General features: G+C 48.0%; 1 protein-coding gene across 1 annotated transcript in view; it reads left to right on the forward strand.

The window, feature by feature from the left end:
* Nucleotides 1-511: 511 nt before the first annotated feature.
* Nucleotides 512-12,032, forward strand: part of LOC146784326 (poly(ADP-ribose) glycohydrolase-like) — an 868,511-nt gene continuing 856,990 nt past the window's right edge. The window contains exon 1 of the mRNA XM_085636068.1: nucleotides 512-616. The gene's annotated coding sequence lies outside the window, so the exon portion shown is untranslated. The remainder of the gene's footprint in view (nucleotides 617-12,032) is intronic.

Genomic DNA, 12,032 nt, shown 5'->3' on the forward strand with positions numbered 1-12,032 from the left:
CACCTGTTTTCATTTAGACCGTCAGTGAACGCTCTGCTGTTACACGCCCACAATTATTCCAGCTCAGTGGCGTTATCTCTGTGTGAATCAATGTCTGCCTGACAGCGTTCTACGAATCTTCCACGCCCCGAGTGCCTCCCATGTCGGCTCCTTTTTGTTTGTTTCTCCTGACCCCCCTCTGTGAAACTTTATCAATAGAATCTCGCCCGGAACAGAGAATCGCTCCTGTTTGGTGTGAGGATTACGTCGTACCCTGACAAAGAAGTACCCTGACAAAGAAGGTTTTCCCTGCTACGGAAACTGCTCTTGGAACGTTTATTTCCAGTTCATAGACTTTTGAACCTCCGGAGATAAGTAAGCTTTCCTCCAACCTCCTTTTCAAAACAATGCGACTCAGTATTCTCAACTTCTTCGTTTGTTTTACATTTATTTTGGAACAACACTTCTAAGCACCAGTGTGCAGTCATTCAGGAAGAAACCATTCCACATTTGTGGGTTTTTTTGGCTTTTTGTCTGCGCTGTGGTTCATCAGACATTCATCATTTGACTTTTCATTTGTGAAGAGACCTGTATTTACGCCTGGCTATTCTGACGAAATCCGTGCTGGGTGCCTAAGGTAAGGTATGGGATGGTACACAACCTAGTGTTCAAGTATTACCGCTACTCAGTTATTTCTTGCATCTCAGACCTCCTTATGTGCATAAAGTCCTGTCTTTTCTTTTATCTCTTTATCTAGATATCATCCATTGGAGGGCACTAAGACGACTCGTTTGAGACACAGGATACTATACATCGTGTCCTGCGGGGTCTCTTCACTTTTTGGCGATAGTAGTCTTCCTCTAGTGTAATGTAATATAACATTGAGGAGATTGTATCCTTAAGGAGGGGAGAGGCAAATTATTCACTCCCGGGGAACTGGAGTTTGAGATTGGGCACATCAGTTGCAAGCTCGACACAAGATGACTACAAAATAAATGATGTATGAATAAAACATAATGCAACAATAGTTTTTCACACAGTACATAGCATAGATATTAGCACACCCAATTGCCTGACCTGCATAAGTTAAAGACCTGTGCAGTGTGAAACCATTCTGTTAAATGTTTAAGAGACCAAACGTGGGAATCCATTGGTCCACAAACACAATTTTAAAGGGCCAAGAACCTGGAACACTCCACAGAAATACTCTGTTTCCCCAGGGTATTAATCTATAATAGGATACAGATGGACATTTGACTGAGAGTTCAAGAGAACAGATTGTTCATAATTCATACTGCCGAATTTAACACATAATTATTCAAAATAGAAAGGAAACAGACTGTGAAATCAAAATCACTGATAAACATCAAGCCCAGTAGGCGTATAATACACACACAATGTTGATGACCCTGCAGTGCAGGGTATGTACACAACATACAAACTCTACAGAGATAAGGCCCTAGGGGCGATCAATGGAGCCCAAATGTGTTAACCCCACTGATATAAGAACATATAAATAAAAGATCTTACCTATGGTGCACTGTCAGACACCCAGATGACATTAAGAAAAAGGCAGGGGATCAGCCATCGCCAACAACTCTTCATCCAAGCAAGACCCCTTTCTTTTCTCCTTGAAATGAAACAATTGTACATGTTAATTTTGTTTTTCAAAACAAGGCAACAAAACAATGTGTGGCAGTAAAACAAAGTACATAATCAGTTTTCTTCTAAATTTACCCTAGATTCCTCTTTTCTAGTCCACCCCAAACTGCTTTAGAGTTTCCAAGTCAATAATATATCTGGATTCTTTCTTCAGGAGGACCTGAGTTCTGTTACCCCCACGCACATGTTTGGGAATCTGCTCTAGAATATAATATTAGAGTAAATTCTATGTCAGGACCGGAGGCGAGGATTATGCGATCCTTTCTTCACTTTATTGAACAGCAGCCATTTTAAAGTCAGATAAAAAAACAACATTCCCATGAACCATAGGAAAGAAACAAATATGACAATAGAGTGTCCACAGATAGTGTCCCTTCATCTGCACCAATCAGGGATCCCCATGGTGCTGATAGTCCTCTGGCTCTGTCCATGCTTCCTCTTTCTTCGCTGCTTGCAGCCGAGATAAGTAATGCTTTTCGGTTTTTCCTGTAATATGCTCTGCTTATTGTAGTATTTGCTCTTGTTGTGTATTTGAGCCTCAACGCTTATTTCTACGGTTTAATGTAGTGTTGACACACTTGCTAATCTGTCTTTTGCCTGGTGTCTGTTCAGCCGTTTCCCTCACGGCGCATTGGTAAAGGGCACGCGCGCCATCATTTGTTGAGTGACGCGCGTGGCCCTGAATTGTTTTGGGACCCGTTTACGGGTCTGTAACTGCCTTTTGCCTACAGGTTGCTTTTCAGCTTGCGAGCCACCGCTACTCCGCGACTCGCAACCGGCCATGGGAGCGGCTGAGCTCCCTAACGGCCGTATTCTTGGTGCCGGCTTGCGGTGACTGCGAATCACCGCCAGAGGGCGCCCGTCTGTGCGTTTGACGCGGCGAGCGCGCCTGGGATTCTGCACATTCCAAAGCGCATTGGAACCCAAGCAACATTTCTGTGGAAGCCTGGTCTGTGCGCCTACCCTTACGCCCCTGACCCGGGTCGGTACAGTGCCATTAGGCATTATATCTCTTGATTCTTTAAACACCCCCTGTTTGAACGCCCGTTAACGGGTCTGTAACTGTCATTAGGCAGTGGAAAACAGTTGTTTAAGACTGAGGGGGTCTGTGCATAATTAGGCCAATAACGCTCTGCCTTAACGCAGGGTCAAAAGGGCAGACAGTGTCTGCAGGGACCCGTGTGGGCAGGCTGCCCTACAATTTCTTTGGCACCAGGGCTGTTGGGGGTCCCGGGCTCTGACCTGATCCTCGCGAGCACTGCCCGCCCACATCTTCGGCTGACACCCAGCCCTCTTTAATTTGAGGCACATCACCTCGTGGCTACACTTACCAGTCATCTTACCTGCCTCCTACTTACCTCAGCCATGGAGGCTTATCAAGATAACATCTATCAGGACGATCAATGGGTAGAAGACCCTCTTGCGGCCCTCCCATGGGACGACGACTTTTATGACGCAGTGGATGCGTCTATCCACAAGGCAGTGGAGTAGGCCATGACTCCATTAGAGGAAAGGCTGGTCCGAAAAATTTACCAGGCCGGCAATAAGTTGGTCAGGGCCTCCCAAGCTTCGGCGAATGTCTCTTCTCCCGCCGATCCTGCCGCGGACCAACAACTTCCAGAGACGCGGGGGTGTACCCTGATGCTTTCAGTCCCCTTAAACAGGCTTTCCTTGCTTGTACCACTCCTCCAGTGCTTCCCTCTACCTCCGGCGATGGGGACCAAGGGGGCGCGGACCTAGGGTACGCGGGCAACTCTACCGAACCGTCCCGTACTTGGTGTCCTTCTCATATCTCTGACAAGCAAAACCTTTTTGTTTGATTTTCAAACATGGTTAGGCAATATTGCTACCACGCATGGCAGCTAATGTAGAAAAGCTATCAACATATAAACAACATGGGGTTGATCAACACCCGGGGACAAAAGCAGTATATATCAGATCTCAGTCTTTGTTGTACACCTGGACAGCTGAACGCTCCCATGGAGAAACAGTACCAGTATAGCATTAACTTACGATTGATTAGCACCGGGGGACACAAGCAATACATATCTTATCAGGGGCACTATTATACATCAGAACCGGCAGAATATTCCTGTGTAATACCTAATCTGCTTCAGTGTGTAAGTCAGCTACGGCCTGTTGTTGCAAAACTTGGCGCAGGGACTCCCAAATGTCTCTTGGCTTAGATGAAGTCGGGAGTTCTTCTGCATATAGTTCCATATTTTCTTTACAGTATATCAGATCTTTAAGCCAATGATCAATTCTTGGTGCCTGTACTCCTCCCCATTTAATAGCTACGCGACGTTTGGCCATTAAAAACGCAATACGTATGAATTTCCCCATTACCCCTTTCACATGAGGAACGTAACACAATAGACATACCAGTGGTGTACATTGCAAGTCCGACCAAGACATGTCCCGTATTCGTTGTACCACTTGCCTCCAAAATTGTGCCACCATATCACATTCCTAGGCGAGATGAATAAAGTCAGCCGCTGATTGTCCACATCGCTGACAGTTACCTGACGAGCAAAACCTTTGTGCAGACATGTAGGACCCGGACAATATCCTCCACCCGTGGTCCTCCGACTGGGCCCCTCGGACAAGGTCGCCCAATACATTGGCCAGTCGGATCCGCCGCCCGCTGGAACCTGCGACCCGTAATTGCCTTAGGGCAGAGTGCCCTCGCCCTTCCTTGGAGGGGAAGGTAGCCGCCACTCTATTGACCGTAGAATGGCTACCTTTCTCCAAAAATTTGCTAAAGATCCCAAGAAGGGCATTGATAGGTCCTGGAGGGCCTGTCAAGATAAGATGCTGGACGCCTTGGGCCCCATTACTAAAATCTTAGATGTGGCAGCAGAAGCCAAAGCCACGGGGTCCCGAATATCTCTTCCTGGGCCCAATGTGTAGTGGTGTTTCTTGGAAACGCCAACTGTGGGATCTCCACTGAACGCCGCAGGTCTCTCCTCATTAAGGTTGACCCCAAACTTTGGGACCTGGTGGACTCCGAAGCGTGCCCAGTTGTGCAGGGTGGCCTCTTTAGAAAACCCTTTAACAAAGAACTCGGGAGGTTCGTCAACACCTTCACCTCCCTCGGCAGGGCGCAATCTTCTATCAGGAAGGTGTTTCGCCCTCAGGTTTTCCAAGGGGCCGGACGAGGTAGGGGCCGCTCGTTCGGCTGTCCCTGTCAGAACAGAGGACAAGGCTCCAATCAAGGACAGTATCAGGACCAGGCCCGCTTTGCAAACTTTTACCCCACCCGTGGACGGCGAGGCAAGAACAGAGGTGGCAGAGGAGGAGGAGGCAACTCCAATTCTTCCGGTGAGTGTTCTCCCTTCTTCCCTTCTAAGAGTGGGGGGCCGTCTGGAGCATTTTTTCCAAATGTGGACTTCCATCACGGGGGATGCTTGGGTCCTACAGACTGTAAGGGGTTTTCACATAGAGTTTCTCGGGTCACCTTATCTGATCGCGCCCCACGTCCCCTCTGTCTTTCCGAAGCAGAAGCCGTTTTGATGGATCAGGAGGTCCAATCCCTCCTAGATAAGGGAGCAATTGCAGAAACCCTGCCACATCCCAGAGGCTTCGTCAGCAACCTCTTTCTTGTAGACAAGGCGGACGGGGGTCAGCGACCAGTCATCAACTTACGCAAATTCAAAGAGTGGCTGTTGTACCGCCACTTCAAGATGGAGGGTATCTATCTACTTCGCTACATTCTTCGGCCTGGCGACTGGATGGCTCGCCTTGACCTCAAGGACGCCTATCTGTTGATCCCCATCTTTCCTCCCCACCGTCGGTTTCTTCAGTTTCTTTGGCGGAACAGGACGTACAAATTCCCCACCCTTCTGTTTGGCCTGTCCTCCGCCCCTTGGTGTTTCACCAAGGTTGTTCGTCCAGCGATAGAACGCTTACGGGCATCCGGCATTAGACTTATAGTCTATCTAGATGACATCCTGCTGATGGCGCAAGATCCCAGGACTCTGTCTTGTCACCTGCAGACCACGGTAGATCTCCTTCAGAATCTCGGTTTCGTCATAAACGAAACCAAGTCTACCCTGAATCCATCTCGAAGAGTAGTTTTTCTGGGGTTTTTGATAGACTCAGTGGAGTACATCCTCAGCCTTCCCTCTCGCAAGATGACAAAAATTTGACACGAGATTTGGAGGGCTCTTGCTCAGACTCAGATTTCCCTCCGTCAAGCAGCTCGCATTGTGGGCCTTCTTTCGGCCTCCATTTAGGCTATTTTTCCTGGCCCGCTCCATTACAGAGCAATGCAGCGCCTCAAAGCAGCACGCCTGCGCAGGGGTCGCCCTTATTCTCACAAGGTGTGCCTGTCACCAGAAACCAGGGAAGAGCTACAGTGGGTGCTCTCCAACATGGAGGCATGGAATGGTCGAGCCATCTCGGGATCCGCGCCAGATATCATTATCGAGTCCGATACGAGCAGATCAGGCTGGGGCGCGAGATGTGGCGACTTTACCACAGGGGGTGTGTGGTCTCCTTCGGGGCAACAATTACACATCAACTGTCTGGAGCTTTTAGCAGGATCGTTCGCGATCAAATGCGGGACCAAAGATTCCATCCAATCATGCGTCCTCCTCAAGATGGACAATATATCTGCAGTCCGCTATATCAACCATCTGGGAGGCACACACTCGAGAGCACTATCGGACCTTGCGGCAAACTTTTGGCAATACTGCCTGGACCATCAGATCTCCGTCACAGCGGAGTACCTGCCCGGACAGGACAAGCAGGTGACGGACTGCCACACGCGTCACTTTCACGATCAAAGCCTCTGGCAGTTGCATCCGGGAGTGTTTGCGGACCTCCAGCGCCGCTTGGGTCCTTTTTCAGTGGACCTCTTCGCCTCTCGCCTGGATCACCAGCTTCCCAGATTTTTCAGCTGGAGACCGGATCCCTTGGCGGAACAGACGGACGCATTCCTGCAGAACTGGCAGGGGGAAGCGGGCTATGCCTTTCCCCCGTTCGCAATGATATCTCTGGTCTCGGCCCAGGTTCGGCGCCAGAGAGCGCAGGTAGTGGCCATTTCGCCAATCTGGAGGTCTCAAGTATGGTTTCCGCTACTGGAACATTCTTGGGATTCTCCACTCCCCCCTTTTCCGACTCTTCTCCTCGGTCCGGACGGGTGTCCCCACCCATTGATAGAGCAGGGTTTCCGGATGCTCATGGCATGGCGGATTACAGGGGACGGCGGGCAGTCCCAGGCCTTTCGGGAGTGGCTGAGAAATTCATGTCTAAGGCCTGGGCAGGCAGCACCATCAAACGTTACCGATCCACCTGGAGACGGTGGTGTCGTTGGTGTCTGCGACGGAATATCAATCCTGTGGCAGCGGATGTGACCTCCATCTTAAATTTTTTTGCCTCCCTGGCGGAAGACGGTTTGGCTTATAGAACCATCCATACTTTCCGGTCCGCCAGCTCGGCGGGGCATGCTATGGTCGATGGTTCCCCTGTCAGAGAGCACCCACTAGTTTGTCGCCTCCGTCGGGGTATCCGTCTTTCGCTACCCCCAGAGCCGCGCTACTCCCAGCTATGGGATGTCAATCAGGTTTTGAATTTACTCCTATCGTGGCAACCAAATAGATTCCTCACTAGGAAGGAATTGTCTGCGAAGCTAGCCATGCTGCTTTGTCTAGTATCTCCACAGGAGATGCTCCACATAAGATTTTCAGGGTGGCTGCTAAAGGAATGCAGTAAACTATTCCCTTTTCTAAAAATACTAGTTTTCAATTTGCCATCCCTGGTTTCTACAATCACAACAAAAAAGGGATTCCTCTCCCTGCCTGTGGTGCATGGGAAATCCAGATCGACGATATTGTTCCTCAATTTGCCAACAAATGCTAGGGTTAACTCTTCTGTACCATTCCAAATGATAAGCAGGTCATCAATAAATCTGTGCTATAACACTGCTTGTTCCACTTCTGCAGCAGTGTCAAAAGCAATGGACACCTGTTCCTCCCACCCGCCCAAGAAGAGATTTGCGTAACTGGGGGCTAAATAGGTGTTTATCGCAGTCCCTTAAAGTTGATGGTAGAAAGTGTCATCAAATAAGAAAATATTGTTAGCTTGGCGTTATTTAAGCATATCATTATGTGCAAAATAGTGCATTGGTCTGGTCCTCCAGAAAGTGCTTACATGCTTCAATGCCCTCCTGATGACCTATTGTTGTATATTAACTCGTTCTAGGTCTCTATCCACATAAAGTGATGTTGTGGAGAGATTCCATTTGGAATGTTGGTGAGCGACTCGGTGATCATTGCAGAGCTGGCTGGCAGTTCCCTCCTGGAGTTACCATTGTACTTTATGAAAAATAAAGAACAGAAACTCGCCTATCTCTTTGTTTCACTTCTATTGGTGTATATGAACATAGATCATGAGTCATAATAAAACCATCCTCTCATTCAATGTTCTTTATTTTAGTCAAGAAATATTTTATGTCCTTCATGTATGATGGAAGGATGTACTACACACAATCCCTGAGAAAATGGTCTACATATTTTGAGGTGTGTGCGAAAGTACTCTCTTTGGATGAGACTACTGGTGTACCTGGAGGATCATTCAGATCTTATGTACTTAGGGCAGTAAATTTAAGATAGGCAGTAAAGGATAATTTATTCTTAAATACTCATACTCTTCTGGTTCAAGTAACCTCTGTCTCTCCAGTTTTCCAACATGTCCCAAATCTCACAATAGTCCGATTATATTTCTCTCTGGTGATGTCTATGTACCTATCAGTATCACTTAATTTGCTTTGGCCCTCTCTAACATACATTTCTCTGTCTAGAATCATAACGTTCCCACTCTTATCAGCAGGGCGGATCACAATGTGTTCATCATGAGCATGTGATTCAATAGCTTTCTTTTGTGGTCATGTGAGATTATAAAGCTGATTGTGATCTTTCTGTCTCAATTTCTTCAACTTACAATTAGTCACCTAATGAAATGTGTCATGGGGAATTTGGGGAAGGAATATGGATTTAGGTTTGAACATACACGGTGGAGACTTATCATAAATTATGCCCATATTTTTCAGAATATATTCTATATTAGTATTATTTATATCATTAGATCCCTCATTCTCCAGTTCGTGTCTACGTCTAAAGTTTGAAGACTGGTATTGTCTGCAGGAATTTTGAGTTTGTTAACAGCAACTCTAAATATAAAACACAAAGCATCAATGGTATTTTGCATTGTGCATATCGTGAGGAGTAATAATAACCCCTGCCGGACCCATAAAAATCAGATGACATGTACAGTACAAATAACCATGCAAAAGGTGCAAACATAGACAAGAATCTCTTATGCTTGTAGATCGAGGGCGTGCCATCTTCGAATGAAAACGTCATCATAAGATAACTACAAAATAAATGCTCTACAAATAAAATATAATGTTAGATTTACTGTTTCCACTTCAGTGCAATCAACAGTAGGGAAGGTGTTGAACTGTAGAATAGTTACATTTACTAATCACACTTCAGTCTAGGCCACAGTATGGGAAGGGTTAGACTGCGGAAGGATTAACTTTACTATTCACATTCCAATCTACATAACAGTAGGAAAACTGTCAGCCTCCGGAGGGATTAGATTTACTATTCCCACTCCAGTCTAACCAACTGTATGGAAAGTGTTGAATTGCAGAGGGGTTAGATTTACTACTTCCACGCCAATACAAGCAACAGTAGAGAAAGTGTTGGACTTTGGAGGGGTTAGATTTATTACTCCAACTTCACTCTAAATAACAATGAGGAAAGTGTTTGACTTTGAAGAGGATAAATTTACCATTTCCACGCCAGTCTAAGAAACAGTAGGGAAAGTTCGGAGAGATTGCATATAACATTTCAACTCCAACAAACCATTTAAAAACATATTAAAAGCAGCCTGAGATACTGCACCTGCTTAACTACCGAGAGACACTATCCTTTGTGAAGCCCACGCCCAACCGGAGCTCCAGCATTTGAACTCTGGAGTCCTCATTTTCCCGGACTACACCAAGGCAGTGCAGCAGTGTCACTGTTCCTTTGAGGAGATGAAGCAGAAGCTTTGCGCCCTTAACCTCCACTATATTTTTCTTATCCCAGCGCATCTGAAGCAGATATTTCAGTCTACCACCCTTTTTTTGATACTCCAGAGCAGATCTGTGAGTGGGCTACAGAACAGCGACTATTACAGTGACCTGCACCTGATGTAAACCAAAGCGGAGAACTGGGCGGACGCTCTCGAATATTTCCTTGGAGACGGAGCGGAGGGGGGTAGTTTCTGCTCCAGAAAGTCGAGGGCCAAGCAGTAGGAGGTTGCCACCTCGCCGGGCCCAGCGCCAGCTGAAAACAGGGCCCCTGTGTCACCGGCACAGGACGAAACTGATACCCCATTGATTTTTCGGTCCTTCGGCGATGTTTTGAGCTCCCTCTCACGTCCTTGATCAAAGACACTGGGATCCTTTTGGCATAAAGACCAACCACAGTGCGGTCATCTGCAGTCACACCGAGGGCTCCTGTATGGCTTGATCTTGACCAAGGCTGGCGGCTGGGGTGGACAAATGTCCAGTACTCTATCTTCGGAGCTGTTCTTTGCTGTTTTCTACCTGGGTCTGATATAATTCACGCTGATTTGGCCCAGACATTCATTGCTTTCCCCTTTTTCTTCTGCATGCTGTCAGGAACAATCTCCTGTTTACTAGGCACCTACTTACCACAAATTTCCTCCCCTGTTTTTTACGCTATTGGTATATTTTGTTTAAGGGCGACATGTTTCATGGGAAGAAGTGTAGGGTGGAGGGAGTTGGGGGGGACAAATGTTTTACGGGAAGTGGTGTGGAGGGAGTTGGGGGGGACTTATGTTGGCCCCTAGGGGCTGAGTTTGTAGTTTTAACCATGTCATTACTTTTCAGGGCTTTCTACAGCAAGTGCTTCTAAGCTCCTTAGTGAACTCTTTTGATTATGCTTACCTCATTTTATATAGATGTTTTTGGTCCTTGGCAGGTCCTGCAAACACCTTTCCTATCCCACCATGGTTGACCCTAACCTTACGGTATTCTCTTGGAACACCAATGGCCTACTAGGACGGATCGATTAGTTCGCAGTGCTGCGCTGTCGCACTGGGCAGGAAACACGTGACAATATGGTATGCGGTAAACTCTTAGTTTATTTAGTCTTCGGGGAATGGCTCGCAAAATTACACAAAATAATACGTTGGCCGGTGACGTCGTCTTCAGGGGGATCGGTTCCTTTCCCTCCTTGGCGGCCTTATGGATCTGGTTCCCTCAGGGACTCGGATCAGATACGGGGAAAAGAAGAGAAAGAAATGCACTTCTGTTAGTGCCAGACATTTGCGCAAAATTGGGGGAAGGGAGTGGGGGGGGGGGGGTATTCACCCGGCTATCTGGGATTGGTGCAGGGGGGAGAAAACCGTCACCGAAGGCAAGCAGGTGGGGGCGCACCGGAGGCTCCTTAGGTTGCAGCTTCAGTATGCCGTGGGTCTCGAAAGCCTCCCCAGCCCTTTCTGATGGCGTCTCCACCCTTTTCCCTGTTCCCAAGAAGCGCACTCGTACCTGCTCAAGCCACGTTCCTACGGGAACGTGGAGGGGCGCGGCGTGGGGTCGTTGGCCTCCTGGCTTCTCCACCTACGGTTCGTCCGGGCCGCTCCAGCTTCTCCTTCCCTCTTTCTTCATTCGGTTCCTCAGCTCTGTCTCTGTGGTCTCCCTCTCATCTTCTTCCTCCTTCCGGGTATCACCACACTCTTGATAGGTCCCGGCGGTCTTATCCGGGACTGACGTTGCGTGATCCCACCCCCAAGGGGCCGGGCCAGAGTCTTCCTGCAGTTGGGTGTTAAAGGGCCAGTCCTGCGTCTCATGATACTCATCCTGATCTTTCCAGTTGTAGTCCATGATCGGGGGCTGGAAGGGAAAGAGAGGAGTGGTCCGGTAAGGCGAGGCTAGACACAACTGCTTGGGGAGGAGGGAAGCTGGATCCCGACATGCGCTATATTAAGTGGTACAAGCGGGCAGTCGTCCTTTTACAGGAAACTCATCCCAAGGAGCAGCTATACTGATACACAAATCTCTCTTCTTGATGGTCAAAAAGGTCCACCGGGATCCCCATGGAAGGTAAGTGGGTGTTGGCGGTCGCATGGCAGCCAAGCACTATAACTTTATTTCCAGCTAAGTTTCCCCACCGTTGCTGCAACCCACTCTACGGATGTTGCAATCCTCTATCCTGACCCTCCCTTCGGGGACTACTGTGATAGGCGGGAGCTTCAATGTGATCTCTAACCCCCACCCTCAACCGCCTCATATCCCAGCTGTTAGAACTGGGGGTCTCTGGTTGGCTGAGGTAGGTACCTTAGTGCAAATAGAGACCCTTGCTTCTAAGTCAGGG

Source organism: Triturus cristatus, chromosome 11, assembly GCF_964204655.1.
Source record: "Triturus cristatus chromosome 11, aTriCri1.1, whole genome shotgun sequence".
Taxonomy (NCBI): Eukaryota; Metazoa; Chordata; class Amphibia; order Caudata; family Salamandridae; genus Triturus; species Triturus cristatus.